The following is a 23,218-nucleotide window of genomic DNA, read 5'->3' on the forward strand; positions in this document are numbered from 1 at the left end:
TCCATTAAAATTACACTTTTTTCTGTTAAAATTATACATTTTTTTGCTAGAATAACACTTTTTTCGGCTAAAATTACACTTTTTGTTGTTAGAATTACACTTTTTTCTGTTAAAATTATACTTTTTTTTTGCTAGAATAACACTTTGTTCGGCTAAAATTACACTTTTTTGTTGTTAGAATTACACTTTTTGTTGTAAAATAACACTTTTTTCGGCTAAAATTACACTTTTTGTTGTTAGAATTACACTTTTTTCTGTTAAAATTATACTTTTTTTTTGCTAGAATAACACTTTTTTCGGCTAAAATTACACTTTTTGTTGTTAGAATTACACTTTTTTCGGCTAAAATTACACTTTTTGTTGTTAGAATTACACTTTTTGTTGTTAGAATAACACTTTTTTCGGCTAAAATTACACTTTTTGTTGTTAGAATTACACTTTTTTCGTTAAAATTATACTTTTTTTTGCTAGAATAACACTTTTTTTCATTAAAATTACACTTTTTGTTGTTAGAATTACACTTTTTTCGGTTATAATTACACTTACCTCTATTGGACTAATGTTACACTCTCCATGGACTTGGTCATATTCTCATATTCTCATTGGACTAATGTTACACTCTCAATGGACTAAAATTATATTCTCGATGGGATCAAATTATATTTTTCCTCGACTAAAATTACACTTTTCCGACTAAAATTACATTCTCCTCGACTAAAAATAACAATCTCATTGGACCAAATTACACTTACCCTGGACTAAAATAACACTTTTTGTCATTTAAATAACACTCGTAAAATGCTAAATTACAATAACTTGTGATAAAATGACAAAAATTCAAAATATTATTCGTTAAAATCACTCGGAAAAGATTGGAAGTTAAACTTGTAAAACGCTAAATTCTCGAAAATATTCCTTAAAATTACACTTTTTTTTGTTAAATTACACTCGTAAAATCCTAAAATGTCGAAAACTTGTCTCGAAAAAAAAAAAAACGAAACAAAAAAACTTGTCTCGAAAAAAAAAAAAAAAAAAAAAAAAACGAAAAAAACCGAAACAGGAAAAATGTTAACAAAATTTTCATAAACTTTGAAGTATAAGACAAAATATGGTGTTAATTGTGTATGATAATGAATTAGTTAATGTATTATTAAAACTAGAGAGAGAAGTGAATTAATTAGTGTTAAGTGTGTTTTTTGCTTTCAATCTCAACCTTCCACCATGCATGATCCAAGGGTTGTGGGAGGGACTTATAAACTCAAAAAAAAAAAGGGACTTAGGAGAACTTTGCTCTCTCTCTCTATATATATATATATATATATATATATAGGATCCGGTGAGAACGGTGAGAACGAATATCCACCCTTAGATTAAATTAATAAAACAAATCCATCAAACTTAATGCCAATTTAGTAACACCACGACAAACATATTCCTCTACAATTCAGCAAAACCACCTTCCACGACAACAGCCAACCATCGCCGGAAACCACCATAACCGACGCCGGCTAAATCACCATCCACCACAGAAAACACCGACGACATCACCAATCATCATAAACGGCTGGAATTTTTGGATCCTTCGAAAACAATATAAAACTCAGACACACAATTCGATGTTAAATTCGATCAACAGAAATCATTAAGATCGACATTTATGAATCTATCATAAGTGAAGAGAATACTAGAATTCGACATCATCGAGAAATGCAGAACGACGGCGATTGCGAGTAGTGTATACCTGAAAATCGATTTGACGTTTAACGGAAGAGTTAAGGAGGGAGATGTCGACAAGGTTGAAGAAGTTGCGGTGGAGCGACGGTGGTGCGACAGTGAGTACAATCAGGAACTACTTCACCATCCTTAGTTGGGCGATGACCTCTTCTCTGTCGTACACCAATCAATATCTAATAACCTCACCAGTTTCCTTCGAATATGACGTGACTGACGCCGCTTAAGGTCGTCAAGTCGGTTGACGATAGTGAGAACGGTGAGTTTAGCTCCAACAATTGATATAGTTTTTGCAGTTTTATCGACTAATTGTTCGAGAAACTGAAAATTCGAATTTCGATCAAGAACAGTAGAGATAACAGATAATTAAAGGGAATTGATGATCCAAATTCGATTGATTTTGATTAACTGAGGTGCGATTGAATTTCCGTTTGATTTGGGAAATTTTGTGGGAAAGTGATAAACGGAAGCAGTGGGAAGAATATTACACTTAGCAGTGGTTGGTTTTAAATAATTTGTTTTATTGAATTTTAGAATTTTTAATTTAGGACTGTCTTTTTTGTATCTAGATCACGTATTTGTATTTAGAATAATATTTTGCGTATCTATGTAATTTTTTTGGTGAATTGATTTGGGAAATTAGGGTTTGTAATTTAGGGATTGTTATTTGGTTTTGATTTTTGTAATTTGGGGTTGATTTTTACGTATCCGTATTGTTGTATAATCGTATCTAGATCACATATTTGTGTATCTAGAATCGTATTTTGTATATCTAGGTAGTCCGTATTTTTCGTATTATACTTGGAAGAAAAATGAACCTGGGAAGAAAAAAAATGTATCTACAATGTAGATACACTTTTTAATAATGTAGATACACTTTTTTTTTTTTTACCAAATCTCAGACACACTTTTGACTATCGTAGGTACACTTTTTACCAGAATTCTATATACACTTTTTAATAATGTAGATACTTAATTTTTTTTTTTTTGTTTCTAAATCACAGATACACTTTTGACTATCGTAGGTACATTTTTTTTACCAGAATTCTATATACACTTTTTAATAATTAAGATACATTTTTGTTTTTTTGTTTCCAAATCTCAGATACACTTTTGACTATCGTAAGTTCACTTTTAAACAGAATTTTATACACACTCTTAACAATATGGATACATCTTTTGACTCTCTAGATACATTTTTTTTAGATAAATTCTAGATACACTTTATAACAATGTATACACACTTTTTCCCATTCTAGATACACTTTTCCTAAATTCTAAAGCCTAATTTCCAATAAAGTGTAAATATTTCACACTGTAAATATTTCATCTGTGCTGCCTTTAGCTTTGACTTGCTTCAGTCTATTGTACAATTTTTCTGCATTTTGTATTGTAGTGGGACAATCAATTAAAGGCAGACCAATTTCCCCTGCAAGCTGTTCTTGAATGTGATTGATACTTGGCACTTCTGTAATCTCTACCATTGCTATCAGATCAAAAATGCCTTTAGCTTTCTTTTTCGCTTCTTTTGCCAGCGTTGTTGTACCTGCATCACAATCAGTCATTATCATTATCAATGTTAGTATCTCATCGTTAAAAAAGAGGTAAGGGGTCCAACTTCCACATCATTTAGACGGCAACTAAAGATCGACTATTTTCAAGTTAGGCTTGGTATATGTATGTCAACTTCGAATTTAAATCATCAAACAGTGCCTTGACATACTCTCCACACACATACATGGCCCATTCAAGTGTCGCATAGCCATGTTTATACTTGTCTGAGGTAGCTTTAGCCATTGAATTGTTTTTACAAATGGTCAGATTACATATAGTAGTTCATCCTCGTATTTACCTTGGTTTGTGGCTCAGGTTGATTGATGTACCAAATCCAGTTGATCCTTTTATTGAGAAGCTCATACAGGACACAATGAGTTCTTGGACCGAGATCAAAGTATAAGCATTTCCCCATATCTGGATACACCCTTCTCATTCCTTTGATTGTTGTCTCTAAATCCACATTTTCTGAATAATCAACTACGCCTCTCCATGCATAGTATCCTGCATACCTACAAAATCATTGTTTACATCAATCACAATAATAAACAGATAATGTATCATATCTGCAGCAATAAACTTAAATGATAATATGAAAATAAAGCATCAGTGAACAGAAACCTTAGTGTATGATTAGGAAGAAAATTTCGTCGAATTGTTTATCCTAATGACGGGTCGGAGATAATTGATGGTGTCATCGGATTTGCGGCAGCATCTGGATGATTCTCAGGCGTTGTTGGCTGTGGTAACGAAGTTGATAATGGTGACGGAGAAAGCAGAGGCCGGAGATGTTGCTGCTTTCGATTTACCATTATTGGCGGTTTTTGGTGAGGCAGGTGGTGTTGCCGGCGGTATTAGGTGTTATTGGTGATGTCGTCGGCGTTAATCGTCGTGGGCCTGGTGGCTTGTCGGTGAGTATCGGTGTGGCGTTTGATGTTAGGGGGGAGGAGTGATGTACTGACGGGGAATTTTGTTTGGGCTATTCATGTTTTGGGTTATTTTGACCTGTGAGATAAAGGGTGGGCCGTGAATTCTTTTAGTTTCACTATTAATAAGGTCGTTCTCACCGTTCTCACCGAATGTTCGTTCTCACCGGATCCCACCTATATATATATATATATATATATATATATATATATATATATATATATATATATATATATATATATATATATAGTGTCAAGTTTCAAATAAAGTTCCTTATATCTTTTGAGTCATAAGTCCTCCCACAACCCTTGGATCATGCATGGTGGAAGGTTGAGATTGAAAGCAAAAAAACACACTTAACACTAATTAATTCACTTCTCTCTCTAGTTTTAATAATACATTCACTAATTCATTATCATACACAATTAACACCATATTTTGTCTTATACTTCAAAGTTTATGAAAATTTTGTTAACATTTTTCCTGTTTCGGTTTTTTTCGTTTTTTTTTTCGAGACAAGTTTTCGACATTTTAGGATTTTACGAGTGTAATTCTAACTGCAAAAAGTGTAATTTTAAGGAATATTTTCAAGAATTTAGCGTTTTACAAGTTTTACTTCAATCTTTTCCGAGTGATTTTAACGAATAATATTTTGAATTTTTGTAATTTTATCACAAGTTATTGTAATTTAGCATTTTACGAGTGTTATTTTAATGACAAAAAGTGTTATTTTAGTCCGGATAAGTGTAATTTCAAATCAATGAGATTGTTATTTTTAGTCAAGGAGAATGTAATTTTAGTCCAGAAAAGTGTAATTTTAGTCCAGAAAAGTATAATTTCAGTCCACTGAGAATGTAATTTTAGTCCATTGAGAGTGTAACATTAGTCCAATGAGAATATAACCAAGTCCATGGAGAGTGTAACATTAGTCCAATAGTAGTAAGTGTAATTCTAGCAGAAAAAGTGTAATTTTAGCGGAGAAAAGTGTAATTTTAACAGAAAAAAGTGTAATTCTAACAAAAACAAAAAGTGTAATTTTAGCAGAAAAAGTGTTATTCTAGCAGAAAAAAGTATAATTTTAACAGAAAAAAGTGTAATTTTAATGAAGAAAAGTGTAATTTTAACAGAAAAAAGTGTAATTCTAACAGAAAAAAGTGTAATTATAACAACAAAAAGTGTAATTTTAGCCGAAAAAAGTGTTATTCTAGCAACAAAAAGTATAATTTTAACAGAAAAAAGTGTAATTTTAATGAAGGAAAGTGTAATTTTAACAGAAAAAAGTGTTATTCTAACAGAAAAAAGTGTAATTCTAACAACAAAAAAGTGTAATTTTAACCGAAAAAAGTGTTATTCTAGCAGAAAAAAGTATAATTTTAACAGAAAAAAGTGTAATTTTAATGAAGAAGAGTGTAATTTAACAAAAAAAAGTGTAATTCTAACAGAAAAAAGTGTAATTCTAACAACAAAAAGTGTAATTTTAGCCGGAAGAAGTGTTATTCTAGCAGAAAAAAGTATAATTTTATCAGAAAAAAGTGTAATTCTAACAACAAAAAGTGTAATTTTAGCCTAAAAAAGTGTTATTCTAGCAGAAAAAAGTGTAATTCTAACAACAAGAAGTGTAATTTTAATGGAGAAAATTGTAATTTTAACAGAAAATGTTAATTTTAACACCAATATACTCAGATTTTAGTATTTATCTTCATTTGTTGAAGATATACCAAAGAAATGATATAATTCCTCCTCCCTCATCTCGTTTTTAAAAAAAATGATATTAGGATCATATTTTACAACAATAACCACCACCATCCTATTTTACAAAAATAGATAAGAAATTTCAAAAAAAAAACAGAGAAAACGTAACCACACGTCCACACCCATAAACAAACACAAAAGCAAAGAAAAGAACCCCACCTCTAAAAAGTAGATCTGAAAAGGAAAAAAACAAAGAAAAAGTCACAAGAAAAAAAAAACAAATGGGGCGTGAGATTGAAGAAAGAAGAAAAAAAAAGAAAAAAAAAACAAAACAACCCACATTCACGTGAGATTGAAGAAAGAAGAAAAAAAAAGATCGGGTTGGTTGTGAGGCGGAAGTAGGGCGTGAGGGAGGGAGGCAACGACAGTGGAGAGTAGATCGGGTGGTGGTGGTAGTTGGGTGGTCGGCAGTGTCCTGGTGGGTTTATGTTGGTGGTGATGCGGGTAGTGGTGTGTGAGACGGAGAGGAGAGTAAATCTGGTGGTGGTTGAAGTGGATAGGAGAGGCTGGGTTGTCGGGGTGTGGTGGGTAGGGTGTGTGGACTGTGGTGGTATGGCGTGAGGCGGTGGTGGCTGTCGGGTGTGGTGGGTAGGGTGTGCGGCGATGTGGGGTGGGTGTGGCGTGAAGCGGTGGTGGCTGTCGGGTGTGGGTAGGCCGTGTTGGGATGGAGGGTGAGGGTGGTGGTCGGTAGTGGGGCCGGTGGAGGTGGGTGGGAGAGTAATATGGAGGGAATTTTTTTTATTTTTTAGATTTTGAATTATTTGGGTTTGTTAGGATGAGAGTATTATTTGGGTTTTGAATTAATTTGGGTTTTAGAGAGGGAGTAGAGAAGTGAATTGTGTGAATGAGAGAGAAGTTGGTGGAAAAATAAAGGTTATATAGTGGATTAATATTTGATTAGTGTGGATTAGTAAAGTAGAGAGGGGGAGTGTTTTATTAGACATTAATCCTACTTTTTTGCTTCCAATCTCAACCCTCCATCTTCCTCATCCAATGGCTCTAAAGGGAACTTATGGACTCACATGTAAGACATGGACTTTCTTGAACCTAATACTATATATATATATATATATATATATATATATATATATATATATATATATATATATATATATATATATATATATATAATAAATAGGATCTGTCTGCGAACCGAAAGTTCGGTGCGAAATCGCTATCTAACTACCTCTCATCCATCAGATCAATTTAATATTAAACGCTAATATTAACTCTTATTATATGGCATCTCTCTCCTCCCAAACTATACCACTAACAGGTTATCACTTATTACACTGGCACCAACTACTCCACTATGGACCACCGCTGACGCCACCGGAAACGACCGACTCAACGACGCCGGAGTAACGACCACCAGCTATAGCGCCAACCTAAATTCCCCCATATCATCTTTCCTACTCTAATTAATGGTCTATAGTGGCTCGTCGGCGAGGATTGTAGAGTCGATAGAGGGTCATGTCGTACTTTCGACGAGGATGGCATCATCTTGACAACTTCGTTGGCTTATTTTCTTTCTAATTTTGTTTCATTTTTTATTGATCTGGTTGGTTATCGACGATAGTGGAGGAAGTGAATGACAAATGAAGGAGAAAATCGTCGACACCGGAGAAGGAAATACGAGTGACGTCGTTCTAGGATAGGTGGGGATGGTGGTGCAATTTAAAGGGATTGATAATTAATGATATTCCCGGCGCCGTCTGTGGATGCCGGCGGTGTTGTCGGCGTAAATCTAGGTGGCCAGATTTTTTGTGGTTTCCGATGCGTCGGGTTGCTAGGGGTGATTATTGTATAGGGTGGTCGGATGTATGACCAGCAATCGATGATTGGAGCTAGAGTACTCGCCACCACCAACTTTGCATCGGCAATGTGGTGGTTGTAAGGGCGTTGGTGGTTGGCTGGTTGTGTCCGGTTGGTTCATGATTGAGTGACAGAATGCGAATACATACAACACCATTTCAGATACACATATGTATCACTCAGATACACAAATCGAGATGTGTATCAGGAGTGTCGATTTGTGTATCTGATTGTTGAATGCAGATGTTGCGGACATAGCAATAATTTCGCGAAAGCATGGAGTTGCTAGCAATCTGTTTTCATGCTTAATGTTCAATGAGTTAGATGCATATAATCATATAGATCAGCTTGCATTTCCACTTGACGTTATATGGATACTCCTACAATATAAATGGCAGAGGCAAACATTTTTGTTGCTATTCACATACAAATGTCAATTTTATCTCAATAAGTCTAGAAATTAAGAACCAAGCTAACATATCTGCTTAGAACGAGTAAGTGTTTTCAAGACCGTAATAAGCATGAAACCGCTCTAAACAACACAAAACCCGTATCCAATAAGAATTTGATCCCATTAAGTTGATAGATACAAACCATTAACATGCTATATACACTCCTTTAAGGTTTTAGATACATACCTCTAGCTAGCTAGATACACTCCTTTAAGTTGTTAAATACATACCTATAGCTAGCGAGATACACTCATTTGAGTTGCTAGATACAAACCATTAGCATGCTGGATACACCCGTTTAACTTGCTAGATACATACCTCTAGCTAGCTAGATACACTCCTTTGAGTTGCTAGATACAAACCATTAGCATGCTGGATACACCCGTTTAACTTGCTAGATACATACCTCTAGCTAGCTAGATACACAAACTCCTTTAAATTTTTAAATACATACCATATATTTTTTAAGTTGCTACATACAAACCTCTAACTAGCTAGATACACTTCATTAAGTTGCTAGATACATACCTCTAGCTATCCAGATACACTTCATTAAGTTGCTAGATACATACCTCTAGCTATCCAGATACACTTCATTAAGTTGTTAGATACATACATTTAGCTAGCTAGATAGGGTACTTTAAGTTGCTAAATATATATCACAAGAATGACAATCTTTCTATATAATAAACATCTATAGAATTTTCCATCATGTATAATAAAATCAATGTTTCCATCGTATAGGCACCATCATATATAATGTACGAACTTTCACTGGAGATGACCTCTCATAATCAGTGCTACCAATATTATACACATCTACACAATTTTGTAGAGCCAAATACATATTCCAATCCAAAATCCAAGCAAAAATAAATAATCTATGATAAAACAACAATACAAAAATTATAGCATATGTGCTAAAATCCATCTAAATTATATACAAAAAAACACAAGGCCTCACTCCAAGCTTTCTTTCTATGTTCCATACATTAGTTGCAGTAAAACATAAAGGGAAAAATTAGTACAACCAAAATTCACTAATTAAGTGCTTATAAAAATAACTCGACAAGAGGTAGGAAAGAACGATAAAATATAGAACGATAAAACCAAGGTTCGTGATTCACTTATCGGAAAATGAATCATACTATATAATAAAAGCCTGAGATAAGTAATACAATCATGATTTGTGTTACATAGAACCAAAATTGAACTGGATACTCTTTGGCTTGAGAACATGACAAATTAAGCAAAATCACTCACTAAATTGCATCTGCTTCTTATATTATGAGATAACAGCCGGTTGACAAAATTATCAACGCAAATTTCATTTGGGATAACTCGAAACAATCTAGCGATATATAGTTAATTTGCCAATAATGAGAAGAAAGTAAATGTTGACAAAAAGGATCAGATCAAAGAAAGTACGAAAACTAAGACAAATAATGGAACAGAATGAAGTGCTAACCTTGGCGAAAACAAGACATGGTGGTTGATCGGTTGTTCGACTGCAAGTAACAGGAAGAGATGATTAAAACAATGGCACACATACGAATTTTCAATTATAGTAGGAAGTGCATCATGTCCATTTAACTGTAATCAACATTCAATTACCCAATGTTGCATAACACCCCATTGCTCTTTTATACATTCAGATGCATCTCAATATCCAATCTAGTATTCTAGCCTCACTAGTCACAAGCTGAGCACAGCCATTTATTCCGTCACGTCCTTATACCCCCAATAATCTATAATAGAAGTATTTAAAGCGCTCCAGAGGGTAATCTCATTTCTCCATTGTTAGCCCAAGTCATATTTTACAAGCATTGGTGGCTTGTTGCTAACAAAAATTGCAATCTTTAGTACTGCACGCATCCTTTTGTATCGCCACCCTTCACAAGAATATCGTAAAAACAGAACCTTTTGATAACTAGGACTTTACACAATATTAGAGTAAAATCGCCTCACAAGAGACTAATTGACTAACTTTTGCATCTACAATGAATACCCAATTCTGATCATAAACTAACACTTATTCCGATTTCGTGTTCGTCTTTGACGATAATCTATCATTAACTCGAATCAAAATAAACGGTTCAAAGCTTGGGGTTATTTTCCATGGTTGAAACCACTGATTCAAAATTAAATATGGACATTCTGTTAAATTTTCATTTGTTTTGAACAGTCTCATAATCTACTCCTCGGAAAATCCGTTATAACTAGAAAATGATGTACCTAACTAGAGTAGTATAGTGCTGGGATAAGGAATGTGTCACCACGTTACCGAGACAGAAGGCAAGAATTTCAATTGCAGATTGCAGAAGTTGTGCCAATCGTCAATACGAGTTGTAAATTTGTAATGGATCAATGTCAATATTACCCATAACCTTAGACATGAAATTGGACATTGTCTGCAAAAGCAAGACTACGCTTAACTCGAAATTATGTGGTTGGGAATTACCGTTCAAAGAAGCTCAATTTCATCCCAAGATACTATACAAACGGATACTATAAGTATACAAATTTTAATGACCAATTTTTATAAACCCTAATTTTCAATTAGAATTCATACCTAAAGATCAAATTTTTTGATTATAATCTTATGTTTTCTAATAAAACTACTTAAATATTTACCATTGAATAGATTCAAAATACTAAACAAATTTTCAAAGATTAAAATAAGAATTGAAACTAACCTTTTTCTATAATAGATCAAATCCGTTCTTGGGAACGGTGGTAAAGCAGCGGTGGAAGCGGCGGGCAGCGATGGAAGTCGCGGGTGACAAAGGGAGGTGGCGGCCGACGATGGAAGTGTGAGAGATGATAGCAGTTGAGTGTTTGAGGTGGGTTTGTGGTGGAAGGGTGTAAAATTGTTTCAGTTAGGTAGATAAATAAGAAGCGTAATTGAGAGTGCCCTTAATTGGTTAGTTAAATGCGGTTCGCACCGTACTTTAGTTCGCACCTGACCCCACCCCTATATATATATATATATATATATATATATATATATATATATATATATATATATATATATATATATATATATAGAGAGAGAGAGAGAGAGAGAGATAGAGAGAGAGAGAGAGAGAAAGCAAAGTTCTCCTAAGTCCCTTATATATTTTGAGTCAATAAGTCCCTCCCACAACCCTTGGATCATGAATGGTGGAAGGTTGAGATTGAAAGCAAGAAACACACTTAACACTAATTAATTTACTTCTCTCTCTAGTTTTAGTAATACTTTCACTAATTCATTATCATACACAATTAACACCACCTTTTGTCTTATACTTCAAAGTTTGTGAAAATTTTGTTAACATTTTTCCTGGTTCGGTTTTTTCATTTTTGTTTTCGAGACAAGTTTTCGACATTTTAGGATTTTACGAGTGTAATTCTAACAGCAAAAAGTGTAATTTTAAGGAATATTTTCGAGAATTTAGCGTTTTACAAGTTTAACTTCAATCTTTTCCGAGTGATTTTAACGAATAATATTTTGAATTTTTGTAATTTTATCACAAGTTATTGTAATTTAGCATTTTACGAGTGTTATTTTAATGACAAAAAGTGTTATTTTAGTCCAGGTAAGTGTCATTTCAGTCCAATGAGATTGTTATTTTTAGTCAAGGAGAATGTAATTTTAGTCCAGAAAAGTGTAATTTTAGTCCAGAAAAGTATAATTTCAGTCCACTGAGAATGTAATTTTAGTCCATTGAGAATGTAACATTAGTCCAATGAGAATATGAGAATATGACCAAGTCCATTGAGAGTGTAACATTAGTCCAATAAAGCTAAGTGTAATTCTAACAGAAAATAGTGTAATTCTAACAACAAAAAGTGTAATTTTAGCCGAAAAAAGTATTATTCTAGCAAAAAAAAAGTATAATTTTAACAGAAAAAAGTGTAATTCTAACAACAAAAAGTGTAATTTTAGCCGAAAAAAGTGTTATTCTAGCAAAAAAAAGTGCAATTTTAACAGAAAAAAGTGTAATTCTAACAACAAAAAGTGTAATTTTAGCCGAAAAAAGTGTTATTCTAGCAAAAAAAATATAATTTTAACAGAAAAAAGTGTAATTTTAATGGAGGAAAGTGTGATTTTAACAGAAAAAGGTGTAATTCTAACAACAATAAAAAGTGTAATTTTAGCAGAAAAAGTGTAATTTTAGTCGAAAAAAGTGTTATTCTAGCAGAAAAAAGTATAATTTTAACAGAAAAAAGTGTAATTTTAATGGAAAAAAGTGTAATTTTAACAGAAAAAAGTGTAATTTTAATGGAGAAAAGTGTAATCTAAAATTTAAAAAATAATGAAAAAAACACAACCAATCAAATACGAAAACCCGAGCCACCAACACCACCCCCACAACAACCATTAACCTTCGGATTCGGAAAAAAAAAAAAAAAAACCAGATCCCTCATTCCGAGGTCACCCCCACCACTAAACACCCAAAAAAATACAAATAAGATCCGAGAAAAAAAAACGAGAACAAATAAAAAAAAAAAAAAAAAAAAAACAAGATCTTAAATGACATTAAAAGAAAACGAGAACAACAAATTATACTTAAGAAATCAAAAATCTACTATTTATTTATGTAGATCTAAAATTTGTAAAAAAAAAAACCACAAATAAAAAAAAAAAAAAATCGAAAATCAGAAGGAAAACAAAAAAAAAGGAAACGCGAGGTGGTGATGCGGTGGATGGCAACCGACATCACCCCCCACATTAAACACCAAAAATATCAAAAAAAAATTATAAAGTAACAACATTTGAGGAGAGAAAACGATAAAATAACAATGAAAACAATCTGAGGCAAGAGAAGAGGTGGTGCGGTGGATGGCGAGAGCGGGTTCTGGTGGGGCGTGGTGGACGGGTTGAGGGAGGTGTAGGTGTGGATGGTGTAGGTGGTAGTTGTGGATGGTGTAGGTGGGTAATGGGTGGTGTAGGTGGAAGGAGATAGATGATGGTGCGTGGTGGGTCGTGGTGCGGTGGTGGCAGAGGTGGCGGTGTTGTGGGTAAGTGGCTCAGATCTGAAAAAAAAAGGCAGGGGAGGTGGTGGGTGGACGACTGGTGGTCGGTGTGGCAAGGGTGGAGGAGAGAGAGGAGTGGGGTGGGCGGTTGGTGGTCGGTTGAGGGAGGTAGTTGTGGTCGGTGGTAGCAGGCGGAGGTGTGGGGATGGATGGTGGTGGTCGTGGGGTAGGTGGTGGCCGGAGTTGGGTGAAGAGGAGGGTAATTTTTTTATTTTTCTTTGGGTTTTGAATTTTGGGTAGTTTGAGAGAGAGAGAGAGAAAGAGGATTTTAGTGAGAAAGTGTGTGAAGTAAATTGTGTGGATGAGAGATAATTAGGTGGGAGAAAAATGTATATATATTGAATTAGTGGTTAATTAAGATTAATTAGTGTGGGTAGTGAGAGAGTGGGTTTATTGAGCTTTAATCCCCTCCTTTTTGCTTTCAATCTCAACCCTCCACCTTCCTCATCCAAAGGCTTTAAGGAAGACTTATGGACTCACATGTAAGAAGAGAACTTACATGATCCTAACACTATATATATATATAGATTTAGGATCCTATGAGAACCCTCTTCCCATGAGAACCATGAGAACTACTATCCACCGTTAAATCAAATAATCTAACGTCCCATATCCGACGCGCGTCATTGTTTTATGTAATGGCCATATTTCTCTTTTTACTGCTTTTAGCTCTTCCCCCTTTCTTTTCTATTCATCTTCTCAGATTTCTACAAATCACTTAATTTCCATGTTTGCACTATCATTTTATGAATTACCTTTTCGGTTTCTCTCCCTTTTTATCATTAAGGTACGAATCAATCAATTTATTGTTGATTTCTTTTTTATTTGCGATTCTTTGTTTTCTCCTCAAACTTTTACTAATTTTATATTTAATTTCTATGTTTCTCATATGATTTTCTGCTGGTTTTGTAAATTTACCATGTTTATATCCTTCTTTTCTTAATGTAATTAGATCTGCCATGTGATTTAATAATTTTCGTTCTCAATTTTTTTTCATGATTTCATAGGTTTTTGTGATTTCTAATCGTCTTTATTAATTTTTTTCAATTATGATCTAGTTTTATAGTTATCATCATTTGTTGATCTATAGGCATAACTTTTTGAGTTGTTTATCTTAGAAACTTAGTTGAAGAACAAGGTGTCAGAGTATTTGTTGTTGGCAATTTTTCAGTTTCTATGTCAATACTTGAAACCATATCGCTTTTATGTACATTTTCTAGCACTTGCATGTGCATTTTGTCGCCCCTATTTGTTGATTTTTAGTATCATTGTTACTTTTAATGATTTAACATGTTATCTCTTTTTCAATTTATTGATTAATATGTAAAATACTTATGTTAGTTTTTGAATGTTGTTTTGATCTTGATTTTAAAATTTATATTCAAGTTTCAATTGTCTTACGTTGATCGGGTTGTTCACCAAGGAGAGTGATTAAACGAGACTGTTTTCTCATGAATTAAGGGTAGTGATAGTCTAACTCGAGAGGGTGAAATATTAAGGTACAACAAATGCAGATCGACCTAATACCTAATCAATTTGTCCAATATATGTTAAGCTACGCAACTTACAAACATAATTTTGTACGTAGTTTAAATATTATTCTGTCCTCATGGTATGTATGTTATGAACTTATGGTACGTGTATCTTGAACCTATGTTTGCGAAGCTTAATTTTGTTGTCAATCTCATCTACCTTATTCATGTATAGGAATTTTTCATGATCTTGCCTTTATAACCAAAGCAACTCCATGACATATGTGGGCCTTAGAATCCTTGATACAATGTCGTACAACCATCCAAAAGAAGCTCCAGGCATGAAGAAGTTGCAAATTGCACAACGCTCGGCTCAACCTACATAATTCAACTCTTAGTCTGAAAGCCAAAAATATGTTGCATATTGTTTGTAATACCCACATCTTTGTTTTCGATATTTGTATACATAGCCTAGTTTCGGCTTCTTGTTATTCATGTACAATAGAAAATACTCCTCAGTTTATTGGGTAGAATATCACATGTAGGTGTAGACAATGTAGGTATATATGCACTACCTTCATACTTTGATTATACCCTCGATTCAAAAGAGTACATACAATTCAGTAATAACTTATAATTTGAATCTTGTACATTTAAGTATGAAGGATAATTGAGTAGAGTTTAAAGGCAAAGAGCAAGACGTCTCTATAACATAAATCCTCTTATGAACCTATAGTACACGTGTTATGAACTTATGACATATGTGTTCTGAACCTATGGAACATGTTTAATGAACCTATGGTACATGTTTTCTGAACCTATGGTACATGTATGCAGAGCTTATAATTCGTGTTTTATGACTTATATGCTCTGAACCTTTGGTATTACCGCATATAACTAAGTACCTATCATAAAAATATCCCTTAGTCATTAGTCAAAATTACACGAGAAAGTAAGTCATACGACATTAAACAAGCCTAGACCCGTTCAATTAGTTTTAAGGTACCATACAATATAGTTGCACGTACATTACTAATTACTTATTCAAGCAAACCTTGTCATGGGTAGTAGTCTCGTAGAGCATGAAACACCAAAAGATACAATCCGTCAAAAATAATTATGAACCTATGGTAAATGTTTTTTGAACCTATGATGCTTATGTTATGAACCTTATAGTAAGTCTCTCTTGTGACGGGTTAAGTATCACCCACATAATAGATAAGACAAAAATTAAAGTGCCTAGGGAGTCACAAAAGATTTGTCTTTATCTTTCTATGTTGGTTTTATTTGACCCGTCACAAGCTTGTGATAGCTTGTAATGGATATCGACCGTCACAAATGAGAATTTATATGAACCTTAAGTACATATAGGAGATTATTCAGTACCAATCCTTACAACAACGCCTAATAATTTGTCACAACCACTTGTGAATATAAATCATACAAATATTAAACAGCCATATGTACATTAAATAACAAAATGAGGTAAAAGACCAAACATATCAGGTACTTTTCAAATTAGTTGTCTTCACAAATCCAAAATACGAATTGTAAAATGTGAAACACCTAGACTATATTTGGAAACATGTGATTTTAAATTAATTTGCACAATTCGATTAGAAAATTTCAATTAAATGGAAATTTCTAGATGAGTAAGGTTTGTATTTTTATTTACCTCTTGCATAATTGAATTTCTTGATTTCCTTGCAATTAATTTGATGATCTTTGCTGTGACGATTAATAATCCATCTCTACAATTTTTTCTTTTTGGAAATCGTAACTTTTTTTTCCATCTGATGAATATGATTGAAGAAATGGGTTGGGGAAGGGGTTATGTTAGAAGGGAGGGTATTTTAGTAAGTTGGTCGTTATGTTAAGGAGGAATGACGCGCGTCAATCTGGTCCATTGATCTTCTTCATCCAACGGTAGATAAGGGTTCTCATGGTTCTCATGGGAAGGAGGTTCTCATGGGATCTCAACCCTATATATATATATATATATATATATATATATATATAGAGAGAGAGAGAGAGAGAGAGAGGCGGGATCTCGTGAGTTTGGTTCTTACGGTGAGTTATGAGTTTGAAATCTCAGTCATTGGATGAAAGGAAATAAGTGGCTGAGATTAAACAATAAACCAAAAATATCTCGACAACAAGATTACGGACAACACTGACAGCACTCTTCACGCAAATATATCTACCCCCAACTGAAAAAAAGAAATCTCTCCACTCTCTTTCAATAACCCCAAACAAAAAAAAAGTTTCAATTTATTTGAAAGATCTTAATGACCGTCTTTCCCTATCAACTCCTCTTCATAACATAGCCACCACCTAACATCGCCGGAGTTGATTTTTTAGCTGATTGAGCTCAAATCTCAAATTGGGTTTTGTTTAATTCGAATTAGATGGACTGATATTGGGTAAGTTGATTTTTTATCTGGGTATTGTGTGAAGCTGCTCGAATGTCAGGTTCGCGGTGGCCTGCTGCTATTTGAACGGCGCCGTTCGTTCTTCCGATCCATGAAAATTCTCTCCTCAGACCGTCTCTGGATCAGAATCGCGTCAAATTACGAATCACAAACATCCATCTGATGTTTCAGATGAATTAGTCGTTTGAAGAGGATTTCTAATAAGTTTTTATAATGTCTTTGTTTTCGTTTTCGGCGTTTTCTAATCAGATTATGGACGACTTGTACGCGTTTCTGATTTTTGTTTTGGAGGAGATCATGTTTCGAATTCTATCTTATGTTACCACCCTTTAGATTATCCGTTATTTTTGTGTTCCGTTGCATTTTATTTTGTTGATGTAATGATGTTGTACTTAATGTGGTTGATTATGTTGATGTTTTGATGTGACTATGGTGTTGGGGTTCTGAGATTTAGATGTGTTGGTTTGTGGGTGATGGATTAGGGAAATGTTTTTATTTGAGATGTTAACGGTTTCTGATGTTTCAGATGAAATTGCTGGTATTAATGCCCATATTGTGGCTCGTCCGTCTGTCAAGACGAGGTTTTCGGTGTTGTCGAGGTTTACGACTGCATTGTTGCTGACTGGAGCATCTCTAGAGATTGAGATAGAAGGAAAGCATTGGGATGGTTTAGTATATTACAGATGATAAGCATGATCCCCTGCAACAGCTTATTGTAAATTGTCTAGGGAGATCATGATTCATGGACATATATACATCATGATTCTTGGAAAATGTCAGTTTTATTATAAGATTAAAGATGGAGGAGATGATGACACTGATTGGTGAGTGCGCGAGTCTATCCTGCATCTATTGAAAATTAAAGTTTCAGAAGATAACAATAACACAACAATAACACCAGAATAATACTACAATAACAGCACAGTAACATGGGGAAAAAAAAGTAAAAAAATCAAAGTAGTAAAAAAAATCAAAGTGACACCGAAATAATATCACAATAACACCAAAATAACAGTAGAATAACAGCACAATAACACGTGGTAAAAAAAAGAAAAAAAATCATAGTCGTAAAAAAAATCAAAGTGATAGCAGAATAACATCACAACAACAATGGAATAACAATAACAGTACAATAACAGCACAATAACATGTGGTAAAAAAAGAGGAAAAAAATCAAAGTAAAAAAAAGCACAATAACAGTAGAATAATAGTATAAAAGGTAACATAATGAGAAAATTAGAAAAAAACATAAGAGAAAAAAAAAATCAAAGTTGTAAAAAAAAACTTTGATTTTTTTGTCTCTTATGTTTTTCTCTAATTTTCTCATTATGTTACCTTTTTTTCTTTTTCTTTTTGTAACAAATTTTTTTTTGGTTGAATTTTTTTTCACTCTTATTTTTTTTACCTCGTGTTATTATGCTGTTATTGTGCTTTTTTTTAACTTGATTTTTTAACGACTTTGACTGATTTTTTTTTCTCTTTTTTTTTACCACATGTTATTGTCATTATTGTTATTCCATTTATTATTGTGATATTATTCTTTATTACTTTGATTTTTTTACGACTTTGATTTTTTTCTTTTTTAGCACGTGTTATTGTCTTTGTTATTCTACTTGTTATTCTCATTGTTATTCCTGTCACTTTGATTTTTTTACTACTTTGATTTTTTTACTCTTTTTCTTTACCGCCTGTTATTGTGCTGTTATTCTGGTGTTATTGTGATGTTATTCCGGTGCCACTTTGATTTTTTTACGACTTTCATTTTTTTTACCACGTGTTATTGTGCTGTTATTCTACTGTTATTGCGATGTTATTCTACTGTTATTTTGTTGTTATTGTGATGTTTTTTCGAGTAGTATACATTTTAAGCGAAGGACAAGCAAGTAAGTAGTGTATTTATGTTTATTATGATGGATAGGAAACCCCGTCACTCCAAGCCCACATTGCCTCCTCTCTTCCTTACTACATGTCGGACATAAAATCAGGCCCAATTAGAAATCCTTGCCTTGTTTCTTTTCAATGGGAGCACATGCCAGGAAGACCAAAGGATGAAAATACAGTATCAAACGACAGCAATCGTCACGTGGCAGTAGCTCCAAAACAACCACCAGAGAGGACTGCAAATCATAAGCACCGCTGCATACAATATCAAATGATCTCCGCTGTCCAGCCCATTAACACCGTGAACCACCGCTGCATGTGCTCAAACTCAAACTTGTCTCTTCCATCTCCTCAATCTCATTCCCATTCTCGACAAAGGAATCCGACCTCGAAAATTCCTCATCACTTCTTCTCACACACATTACCTCCATCACCACTATCAATACTTGTCAATTTCCGCTCAACCTCACCAGAAACCGACTCAATCTGATCCGAAACATCAAACAATCCATCACCATCACTATCAGACACCTTCCCAACCAAACTCAAACTCATCGCTCTCCTCGACTTAATCGACCGCGACGCCGCAGCCCGCCGCAAAGAAGCGCCGCACCAGGCTTCCCCGCCGCCTATATCCGTTGCCAAAAACCGACGCCGGCCGCGACCCGACGGTTTTCTACTAGTAGAAGCTAAGCTCCTTGTTTAGCCTTAGCCATTGCAGAAGCTAAGCTCCTTGTTTTAGTAGGCTTTGCTTTTGCCTTCACCTTGAGTTTTGGCTTAGTAACTGCTTTCTTCGGCTTAACAGCAGCAGGCTTCGCCTTCTTCACCTTCGTTGGCTCAGCTGCTTTTGCCGCAGAGAGCGAGTTGCGGGAAGCTTGTAAGATGCTTTGACCTTGACTAGACGACCAGAAGCAACAAATTTACGCAATTTGACAGAAGCTTCTTCTCCTTCTCCTCTATGAATTTCTGAATCGCGTTTTGACTCGAGTCGTTTCTCTCTTTCAAAGTTGTTATTGCATCCTTAATCATCTGAATTTCAACCAAATATCAACTAATCCGTCACAATTAAATGAAAAATGCAAGAATTTGGATGAAAAAGCTTGTTTATCATCTGAATTAACAGCAGAACCGAGCTATTACATCAAATGATACAACAATAATCCAAAATTTCTCTAATCCTCTAATCATTGATCTCAAAATTTGCACCTTTAAATTAAAAAAAAAATCCCCAAATTAACATCACAAACCGAGCTATTACATCAAATGAAAGTTATGCATATCAAATTCAAGAGCAATAGCAGCATCATTAAAAAGCAACTAGTATAATAATTACAAAGTAATATAAGTGAAAAATTGTTTGTGAACGGAGGAAATTTTGGATAATAATTACATCAAGTGAAAGTTATTCATATCAAATTCAAGAGCAATAGCAGCATCAGAAATTTTGGATTATTGTTGTATCTTTATCATCTGAATTAACAGAAGAAGAATCGGGACGATGTCGTCCAAGAGAAAGGTAGATATCGAAGGATGGAGAAGTTAAAGAGGAGAGAACGGAGGAGAGAGAACGGTGTTCGGCGGCGGAGGTGAGTCGTTGTCGCCATTTTTGAGAGAGACGGGTATAGGCTTTGATTTTTATTTGGCTGTTGTCATTGCGTTAGATTTTTTAATCTCAACTTCTCACTTTGTTTTACGCGATTAAATCTCAGCCCTTCAATTTTTCTTATTTAATAGTCTAGATTTTCCAAACTCACAACTCACCGTAAGAACCAAACTCACGAGATCCCGCCTATATATATATATATATATATATATATATATATATATATATATATATATATATATATATATATATATATATATATATATTTGGTAAAATGTAAGAATATATTAGAAATGGGATATCATAGTACAAGAGACATATGGGATAATTACAAGAGTTTCATACTATGTAACCATTCAACATCTTCAAGTTTCAAGTGCTGTATATCTCTACTCCTGATCCTTGCTTTCACCTCCTGCTCAATCACTTTGCTAAGCTTTTCTGGCCTGAGAACAGTCATCTCCACCCTACTCTTATTCCTTTGCTGCCGGATATGGTATATCAAACACACAAGCACAACAAACAACACACTTTTCTGGACCTTGGACCCATTCTGATGCATACACCAGTCCAGCAGATCATGTGTGGGAAAAGCTCCTCCCATAATCTGATTTACAGCCTGGATGACTCTTCTGCTATAAACAGAGGCAAAAAACAGATGCTCCTGAGTTTCAGTGTCTTGCCCACACAGCAAACAGTCAGCATCATTAGCAACCCCATATTGCAGAAGCTTGTTTTTGGTCTGCAAAGCATCATGAGCCCATAGCCATCCCATAAAACTATTCTTAGGAGTGTTCCAGGGATTCCAGACCACAGTATGCCAACCTACCTTAGGCATGACCCCTCTCAGCCACCTGTAACAGCTAGCATGAGAGTATCCATCTGGTTGCTCATGCCATCTGCCAGTAGAATAGCTTGCTGCAAGCTCATTTTTGACCCTGCATATACGCCTCCAAACCCAACTGGAATTTGTACTAGGCTCATAATCATACTATGCCCTTCCTTTGAGATAATTGTATTCCACCCAATTGACCCAGACAGTGTCCCTCCCTTCATAGATCCAGTCCACAAGTCTCCCTACCAGAGCTTTATTCCACATCTCCATATCCTGTAGACCCAGACCCCCTTCCTCTTTAGGCCTACAAACTTTGTCCCAAGCCACCAAAGAAGCTCTCCTATACTCAGTACCCCCATCCCATAGGAAATTTCTGCAAGTAGCTTCAACTCTTTGGATTATCCCTTTGGGAAGCACAAACAAGGAAGCCCAGTAAGAACATAAACTCTTTAACACAGCTTGCACCAAAATCAGTCTCCCTGCAAAGGAGAATTTCCTAGCCCCATAGCTATGGATTTTAGAGCAAATTCTTTCTACTAGGCATTCACAATCTTTCTTCTGCAATCTAGTAGTTTGGATAGGTAAGCCTAAGTACCTGAAAGGCAGCTCCCCTTCTTTGAACCCAGACACACTTAATATCTCTTGCTTGAGTTGGTCAGACACCCCACAAAAATAAGCATTGGATTTAGCTGCACTAATTTTTAGGCCTGTAGCTCTTGAGAAAGTAGAGAAAGACCTCAATAAAAGCATTATAGACTTAGCATCCCCCTTACTGAACATAAGGACATCATCAACAAACATCAGATTAGTGAGTCCCAATTTCTTGCACATTGGATGGAAACCAAACTCATATCTAGCAGCTGCATATTTGAGTGTTCTGGTCAGGTACTCCATACATAGAGTAATGATAAGGGGAGAGAGAGGGTCTCCTTGTCTCAGACCCCTCTTCCTTGGAAAGAAACCAAACATTTCACCATTCAGAGAAATTGAGAATGAAGCAGTAGTAATGCATTGCATTACCAAGTTTCTGAATTTCAGAGGGAAGTTCAGCATGGTCAGTAACTTATCCACAAATTCCCATTCAACAGTGTCATAGGCTTTTTGCAGATCAATTTTAAACATACACCTAGGAGAGGAGGAAGGCCTTTCATACAACCTGATAAAATCCTGACATATCAGGATGTTCTCTTGAATGCTTCTGTGTTGTATAAAAGCTCCCTGGTTTTGGTCTACAATGTGGGGAAGGGCATCAGCCAATCTAGCACATAGGATCTTTGAGATGACCTTGTATACAACATTGCAGCAGGCTATGGGACGATATTGCATAACAGACTGGGGTCTATCACATTTGGGCATCATAGTAAGATTTATAACATTAATTTGCTTCAATATTTTACCATGTTGGAAAAAGTCTAGTACTGCAGTGATAACATCCTTGCCTATCTCTCCCCAAGCATCTTTGAAAAAACTTGCTATTATACCCATCTGGTCCTGGAGATTTGACATCAGGGATACTGAAAAGAGTGTCCATATTCCGGTGTTCTCTAAATTTATACTTCAACCAAAACTATATTATATTTACATTAAAGTCCCTTGTTCAGGTCCATCGCCCAGTGCTATTGATTTAAAACTATATAGTATAATTAATTTGTATAGATTTATTTAATTACATTGAAGTCTCTTGATTTCTGGAATAAATATATAGTACTAGTATTGGTGCCCGGCTTCGCCCGGCCTACCTCTAC

The 23,218-nt window shown here is 34.7% G+C and overlaps 1 long non-coding RNA gene across 1 annotated transcript; it reads right to left on the reverse strand.

Annotated features, from left to right (window-relative positions):
- Positions 1–2,850: 2,850 nt before the first annotated feature.
- LOC141630224 (uncharacterized) lies at positions 2,851–4,306 on the reverse strand. The gene is made up of 3 exons (XR_012537460.1): positions 3,907–4,306; positions 3,584–3,797; positions 2,851–3,277 (listed from the first exon to the last, which is right to left on the reverse strand). It is a non-coding gene; the product is annotated as an uncharacterized LOC141630224 (long non-coding RNA).
- Between the last annotated feature and the right edge of the window lie 18,912 nt (positions 4,307–23,218).

The sequence above is a fragment of the Silene latifolia genome, chromosome 2, assembly GCF_048544455.1.
Source record: "Silene latifolia isolate original U9 population chromosome 2, ASM4854445v1, whole genome shotgun sequence".
Lineage (NCBI taxonomy): Eukaryota > Viridiplantae > Streptophyta > Magnoliopsida > Caryophyllales > Caryophyllaceae > Silene > Silene latifolia.